General features: G+C 36.0%; 1 non-coding gene across 1 annotated transcript; it reads right to left on the reverse strand.

The window, feature by feature from the left end:
• Positions 1-7116: 7116 nt before the first annotated feature.
• LOC128194565 (small nucleolar RNA R71) lies at positions 7117-7219 on the reverse strand. The gene has a single exon (XR_008245940.1). It is a non-coding gene; the product is annotated as a small nucleolar RNA R71 (small nucleolar RNA).
• Positions 7220-8477: the final 1258 nt, after the last annotated feature.

An 8477-nucleotide genomic window follows, 5' to 3' on the forward strand; every position in this document is an offset into this window, starting at 1 on the left:
TGAGTGTTTTTGTGTGTTATTTTGCAGTAGAATAAGGCTTGGAAGAGTTCCTATTCAGCACCAATTCGCTCAGTCAGCGCAAGAGCAGCCACTTGGAGCACGTCATTCACCCAGCGAGCAAGAGGAGCTCGCCTAGCGACCAGGACGTGCTCGCCCAGCGAGTGGCAACTTTTTGTCACTCGCCCAACGACTTGATTTCGCTCACCTAGTGAGTTGCAACCACTCGCCCAACGAGTTGCAACCACTCGCCCAGCGAGTGGTACACGAAGCCAAAACTCTTTAAAAATGCAAAAATTAAAGTTCAAAGGCAGTTCTAGAAGAGGAAAACGCTACTAGAGCTCGTGGATGAAGGTGTGGAGGCACGACTTCACTTCAGGAGCTCATGGAGGCCGCTTGGGGCATGTGGAAGCATAATTTTTTCCTCCTTAGGTCTCCTTCTTCTTTCATCCATGTTTGTAAGCTTGAGGTTCTTTCATGGAAATGGAGAACTGAATTCAACTTGTTAAGAATAGATGTAACTATTGGATTTTTGTGTATTTGTTGAAGGATTTGATTATATATATGTATAGTCTGTTAATTTCTAGTTTATTGTTTCCAATCTTTGATGCTTGCATGTAATGGGGACATTCACGATTTGATTTGGGGTTCATGGGGTATGGGAACGCATCTTGTGATGTAGATCTGAAACAAGTAACTTGATGGGGATATGGATTCTACGAATGGAACATTGAATCGTTGGTTGTCTTAAGACCCTAGTTCTTAATATGGGTTTTCTTATTAAATGTTCTAAGGCATTGGAGTTTAATAAAGGAAAGCTTTTTCACATAAGGGACTAGGGCTAGAGTAATTTCGTGGGTTGACATTAGTAATTAATGGAGAGGAGATGAAACTTTTTATGCACAAGAGTGAAAATGGTTAAATCTAATCTAAGCGATGTCGATCCATATCATTTCTGACCTTTATCCATTCTTAAGTGCCTTCAATACCAAAGTCCAACCTTGTAATTATTTGTGAATTTATCTTTTATGTACTTATTTGTAAATTGATATGATGTTCTTAAATCAAAATGAGTTGTTAATCGTAAAATTTTTTAGTATTCGAGTCTCTTGGAAAAATGATACTTGGACTTACTATTTTATGTTATTTGAAGCGATTCGGTACACTTGCCGAAATAATTCGCAACCAACACTATGTGAAAGCTAAACCCACATATCTCATATGTGTTTTTGATTATGACAACAACAAAAATGTTTTAATAGTTTCTTGTACACATTAAGCAAAATTGTTGTTTATATATTTGATTGTGCTTGAACTATATGTTATGCATATTCATCATGTTTATATTTGTGATATCTGATTATATATGTGATATGCATATTTATTGGTTAATATTGATAAAACTCTATGCACATTGCATATCTGTATGAGTTAATCGATTACAATGTTTATGTAATATATTAGATTCATCACATATCAGCATTTGCTTAACAGTGACAAACTGTTAGTTTTAACCGATTACATTATATGGATAATTGATTAAAACTTGTGCATATAGATATACTTGATTGTTGAGTGCATTGATGAGTTTTGGATTGAAAATTTTTTCAAATTTGTTTAAGTGTTATACTTAACCGATTACACTCTTTTCTTAATCGGTTAAAATGTTCATTAGTTGAAAACGGTTTTCTTGATAAGTCATAACTACCTTAACGGTCATATTTGTAAATGTTACGACTTGCATTCATTGCTTAATCGATTACATGCTATGCTTAATATGTTAAATGTAATTCTGTTACATCAATATTAATTGCTTAACTGATTACATTAATAACATAATCGATTAATTTGCGTCAGAGTTGCTATTTATATAGATTAGAGCTGTCAAAACTGGTAATCCGGCCAGACCCACCACAGGTTGGTCACTTAGTGAGCCAACCCAACCTAGCTCATTTATTAGCGAGCTGAAAAAATTTGAACATGGCTCGACCCACCACGGGTTGGTAAGTTAAACGAGTTGGCTCATTGGTTCACTTAATTATAAGTTTTTTTAAAATAAAAAATATATAATTTTTTTAATTCAAATCTAAATAAATTTCACTCTAAAATGATGTTAAACTCCAAATACAATTCATAATAATAAAAAAAATATCATACAATCCAATCGTAATCCAAAAACAAGTAGAAAAGACGAACAAATAAGTTTTTAATATTGATAATTTTTGTATCACTTGATTATATTTATAATATTAGAGTCTTGAATACATAAATCTATAATATATTTCTCTCTTGAAACATCTTTTTTTTATCCCCTTCTACAATATAATAAAAAAAATGCTAATTAATAATATTGAAACACAAAATAATAAATAATTAAATTAAATTAGGTGGGTTGGTGAGCCAACCCGGCTCACCACGGGTTCAACCCGGGTGAGCTGGGTTGGTGAGCCAACCCGGCTCACCACAGGTTCAACCCGGGTGAGCTGGGTTGGCTCGCAGGTTACAACTAATTTTGACAACACTAATATAAATCGACACATAGCTATATGAATTAAACAAGTTTTGAATAATATCTTTCATATCTAATAAAGTTTGTTGAGTTTTAAAATTGCAATAGTGTCTATTCTACAAGAATCAAGAAGCATTTCATTTGGAAAGAAATCAAAGCAAAGATTCTTGAAGAGTTGCTGAATTTTCAAAGTATTATCAATATGCACGGATAGGTGTACTGCTGGAAGATCATAATAGTTTACAATCTTGTGAGATTGTGGTTTCCCTGTTGCTGCTGGCCAGGAAGAGAACTTTGGAGTTCTGGTTACTTTGAGTGTGGTATCTTAAAGGGGTTACAAAAAGAGGAGTGTTCTTTTTGTGTTTTACTATAGTAGATTTGGAGTTAGAGAGGAGGATACATTGAGAGGGTGTCTCTGTATTGCTTGCTGTAAAACTCGATCTATATAGTGGATTACTCTCAATCTCGGGTTGATTGAAAGAGACAAGATGTAGGCATTAAGGTCGAACCAATATAAACCTTGGTGTTGATATTTTTATCCTTTCTCTCTTATATTTCTTTACATTCTTTATTTGCTTGCATTCCAAGAAAGGTTTAAAGATTTTGAAAATATTATTCAAAGAACAATTTTTATAAAGCAAAACCAATTCACCCCTTCTTGGTTGAGAAACTAGGCCAATCCATTTCTACACATACATTAAGATCATCATCACAAATAAATTCTCTTTGAAATTCTCTTAACACCATCACCATACATATCCACAATCATGATCATCACCTCAATTAATAACAATCAATATTATACACATACATAAGTTCCATCATTTTTACATTCGCAAAATCACATATTAAACACACCAAAAAAAACATATAAAAATACAGTTAGACTTTATTAATTTCGTCCAATGAGAATATTTACTCGCTTAGTAAGTAGTACTTGAAGGCACACTCTCCTAACAACTAGATAGTTCTCCAATAAGATTATCATTGAAACTTTCGGGATTAAATTTTATTATAAAGTCGTTTAGCGAGACTTGTCTCGCTTAGTTGTTGTCATTTCAATGAGTTCTTAGACTTTGGTTTCGTTTAGCGAGTATATTCTTGCCCAAAATCACCAAGGAGTTTTTTGACTTTGACTTCGCTCAACGAGTTTGCATAATTTTGCAAGAATATAATTATAAATATTTATCTCATTTCAACCCATGAAATTTAGTCCAACAACTAACACAAATGTCAAATTCATATTACACCACATTCAATGATTCAACAATATCATATGCAATACCAATCAAACAACATACTCAATTTCTTAATGCAAATCACTAAAGCCAAGTTAAAACCCTAATTCCATTGCATATATCTTATTTCATCAAACAACTCAATCACACAAATAAAACGTTTTACAAGCATAAAATTAATAATTATAAAGTATCTATCAGTTAAAAATAATACAATTAGTTTCTTTTACCTGAGACGAAGATGAACTTTTTTAAGAAATCTCAAATCCCTCCAAGCTCATAAGACGTCCTATCTATACCTAGGAACAACACAAAAATGATGAGGACATAATGTTACAATTAGTGTTGTCAAAATGGGTCACTCGGCCCGGCCCACCGAGTTGGCCACTTACTAGCGAGCCAAAAAGATTTGAACCCAGCCTAGTGGGTTAAATAGGTTGGATAGTTAACTTACATAATTACGAGCTTTTTTTTTTCAATTTAAAAAAAATAGCAATTGTTTTCTAATTCAAATCTAAATAAAATTAAGTCCAAAATGATTTTAAACTCCAAAAATAATTCAAAATAAAAAAATACAATACAATTCAAAATCATCTTAAGTTCCAAATAAATCTAAAAATACCACAAAACATAAAAGAAATAAGTATCTAACATTGATTATTTTTGTATCACTTATTTATCTATAAGATTAGAGTCTTAACTGAATAAATTCACAATATTTTGTTGTTTTGAAGAATCTTCTTATTTATCCCATCTACAATACAATAAAAAACAATGTTAAATAATAATATTTAAACATAGAGTAATAAATAATTAAATTAATTTCATAATACTAACAACAATGTTACTTGTTAGTTCAAAACCATGCAACTAATTTTGAGTTAAAATGAGTGTCTCAACATTCTCTAGAGAAACGATATTTGGTTAGCACACGAGAACCAAGACTAAAGGTAAACTCACTAATAACTGTAGTGATTGGAATGCTAAGAACTTCACAAGTCATCTTAGAAAATCTTTGATAAGGATCTCGATGATAGGTGAAAAGTTTACTTGTTTTTGTTGCTTATATTGTGGGGCTTTTGAGTAAGTTTTAGTGTTAATTCTCATGAAAAGTGTATAATTGTTGATATTAGTATAATTTTGATTGTTTAAATGTTTTTGATGCTTTTGTTGTTTATTTTGATGAAAAATAAGGATTGGATATCATAAAAGACTTGGACCAGGCTTAATGGATGATGTTTTGCCGAAAGTTTCGCGCCCGGGCGTGAGAAAAAGGACTCTGGGCGCGATTTTACCGAGAGGGTCGCGCCCGGGCGTGAGAAAAAGGGCGCCCGGGCGCGCGTTTACAGAGAGTTTCGCGCCCGGGCGCGATATAAAAAGGGGCGCCTGGGCGCCACTTAGAAGAAAAGGGACGCTCGTCCAGCATGCAGAGGACGCTCGTCCAGCATGCAGCGACGCTCGGCATAGGACGCTCGTCCAGAGTGAGAACGCTCGTCCAGCGCTCGTCCAACGTTCGTCCAGCTTGCAGAGGACGCTCGTCCAGCATGCAGAGGACGCTCGTCCAGCGCGAAGAAGGGGACGCTCGTCCAGAGTGAGGCCGCTCGTCCAGCAGGGGACGCTCGTCCAGCATGGGACGCTCGTCCAGCAGAGGACGCTCGTCCAGAATTGGAGAGGACGCTCGTTCGTCCAGCAGAAGCATTTGGACGCTCGTCACCAAGAGAGGACGCTCGTCCAGAATTGGGCCGTTCGTCCAGAATTGGGACGCTCGTCCAGAAGTTGGACGCTCGTCCAGGAAATTGGACGTTCGTCCAGAAATGAACCCGTGACTCAATTATTTTGTTAAAAGCTGATTCAGAGTTGGAAAAACCAGATCTGGAACGGGGAGGAGACCTGACGCTGCTGCAGCTGCTCCAAGGGGCTTCCATGGTGGAAATTCACCAATTTCCACCATCCAATCCATCATTTCTCTCTTTTATGTTGTATATGTGTAGCTAAAACTCCATTTCACTGGGGTTGAGAGTAAATTTCTGAACTCTTTGTAATTTCTCTATTAATGCATGATCTTGTTTGAATTATGTGTTCTATCCTTATTTTTCATGCTTTTGATGGAAATCTGAGCTATTTGAACGGTTAAATCATTGGAAAATGTATGAGACCGCGAACCTAGGATTGAACTGCTAAAGGATTTCGAGTCCTAGACATAGGAGGGAATTTTTAGTCATCTGTGGCATTGTGTTTAAGGCAAATCTGATAATTGAATTAGCTAAGGAATTAGCAATTTAGTTTGAATGATTAAGAACTGTCTCTGAGGAATCAGGACTGCATGCGCCTAGGATGTCGATGCTTAATTTTGAGAAATTGTGTTAGTAGAAAATTACCGGAGTGATGAATTTGAATTTCAACCCCAGTGAACTTTTAGTAGACTGTTTTTACCACTTTACTTTCATCTGCATGCTAAAATTCATCTGTGTTACTAAATTTTGTTTATTAATCGCTAAATTAGTAAACTTTAACAATTAGTGAAACATAACAAATCTCTTGGGAAACGATTTTTGGACTTACTGATTTATTACTTGTACGATTCGGTACGCTTGCCGAGGTCTCAACAAGTTTTTGGCGCCGTTGCCGGGGATTTGTTTTTGTTTTCGTTGATTGTTTGTTGTTTATCTGGTTTAGTTGATTTTAGCTATCTATTGTCTAAGTGTGTATTGTGATTATATTTGAATTCTTTTACATATTTGTTATCATCTGTAGAGATTGTGTATTTTTGGATTGTTTTCTTTTAGTTTGTGTTTTGTATGAGAAGCAGAGAACAGGTTGAAAATCTACTTTTCGATCCGGAAATTGAAAGAACTGCTCGAAGGAACAACAGCAGAAGAAGGAGACAAAGTAGAGAATCTAGAGAATCATCTGCTATCTCTGAGGAAATTCTGGACTTTTCATTTGGGCAAGAAAAAGAAGAAATGGAAGATAATCGCACTGGAGAAGGTTCTGGGCAAGGAAGACGTACTCTTGCAGATTATAACACTTTCTCAGGACCTCTGCACTTCAACAGTATTGCAAGACCAGTGGTGAATGCTGCTAACATGGAGATGAAGCCAGCTCTTATTCATCTGGTGCAGAATAATTAGTTTCATGGATTATCTCACGAGAATCCATACACTCACTTGGCTACTTTCATGGAGATCTGTAATACAGTGAGGATTCACCAGGTTCCAGATGAAGCAATCCGACTCAGCTTATTTCCATTCTCATTGGCTGGTAATGCAAAAATGTGGCTGAATTCTTTTCCAGAGAATAGTCTGACAGTCTGGGATGATGTGGTTGCCAAATTCCTGAACAAGTTCTTCCCTCAGTCCAAAGTCAATAAGGGAAAGCAGGAGATCTCTTCTTTCCAACAAGATGCTGATGAAACTCTAGGTCAAGCATGGGATAGATTCAAAGGCCTACTAAGAAAAACCCCTACTCATGGATTTGATGAGCCTACAATGTTAAATCTGTTTCTTGGAGGGCTGAAATCTCAAACAAAGTTAATGTTAGATGCATCAGCTGGAGGTAATATCAGATGGAAGACACCTGAAGATGCACATGAACTGATTGAAAACATGGCTGCAAATGATAATGAAGTTCAGAGTGAGAGAGCTCAATTTCAACAAAAAGGTGTTCTTCAACTTCAAACTCAAGATGCTTTACTAGCTTAGAACAAGATTATGACTCAGCAACTTGAGACATTAATGAAGAAGTTATCTCAGCTACCTAAAGAACTGCAAAATGTTTCTCAATTTCAACATCAGATGGTTCAGAGTTGTCAATTGTGTGGAGGAGATCATAATAATGGTCAATGTGTAGTGCAAAGCATGTCTCATGAAGAAGTACACTATATGGGAAATCAAGGTCTTCAGACAAACTATGATCAACGTCAAAGTTTTAATCAAGGATGGAGACCTCATCCGAGTATGGGACAAGCTGCTCCTTTCAACAGACCACCTCCACAGAACTTTCAACAACAACCTTCTCTGACAGAAAGAACTTCTAAACTGGAAGAAACTCTTCAGCAGTTTATGCAGGTATCAATTTCCAACCATAAAAGTACAGAAGCCTCACTTAGGAATTTGGAGATTCAGGTGGGTCAATTAGCTAAGAAGTTGGAAGAAAAACCAGAGAAAGACTTTGGGGCAAACACTGAAGTAAATCCAAAGGCAGACTGCAATGTTATTACTACAAGATCAGGAAGAATTCTGGAAGAAAGAGGGATTGAGAAAAAAGTGAGTGAAGAAAAAGATGAGATGAGTAAACAGGGAGATGAAGAAAAAGAGAGAGAGGGAGAGAAAAAGAAAGAACATGTGTATGAGAAACCTCTTCCATATCCAATGGTTGTCTGTAGAAAGGATAAGGAAAGACAGTTCCAGAGTTTTATTGATATTTTCAAGAAATTGGAAATCAAGATGCCTTTCTCAGAAGCACTGAAACAAATACCTGCTTATTCAAGATTCATGAAAGATTTGCTCACTAAGAAGAAGAAGAAGTATATTGAGGAAGAAACTATAGAAGTACAGGGCCAATGCAGTGCTATCATTCAGAAGTTGCTTCCTCCAAAGTTTAAAGATCCAGGTAGTTTTACAATTCCATGCACCATTGGTGAACTGGCTATTGGGAATGCGTTAATTGATCTTGGAGCCAGCATCAATCTTATGCCTCTGTCAATGTTTAAGAAGATTGGAGAATTAGAGTTG

This window comes from Vigna angularis, chromosome 10 (assembly GCF_016808095.1).
Source record: "Vigna angularis cultivar LongXiaoDou No.4 chromosome 10, ASM1680809v1, whole genome shotgun sequence".
NCBI classification, from domain to species: Eukaryota; Viridiplantae; Streptophyta; class Magnoliopsida; order Fabales; family Fabaceae; genus Vigna; species Vigna angularis.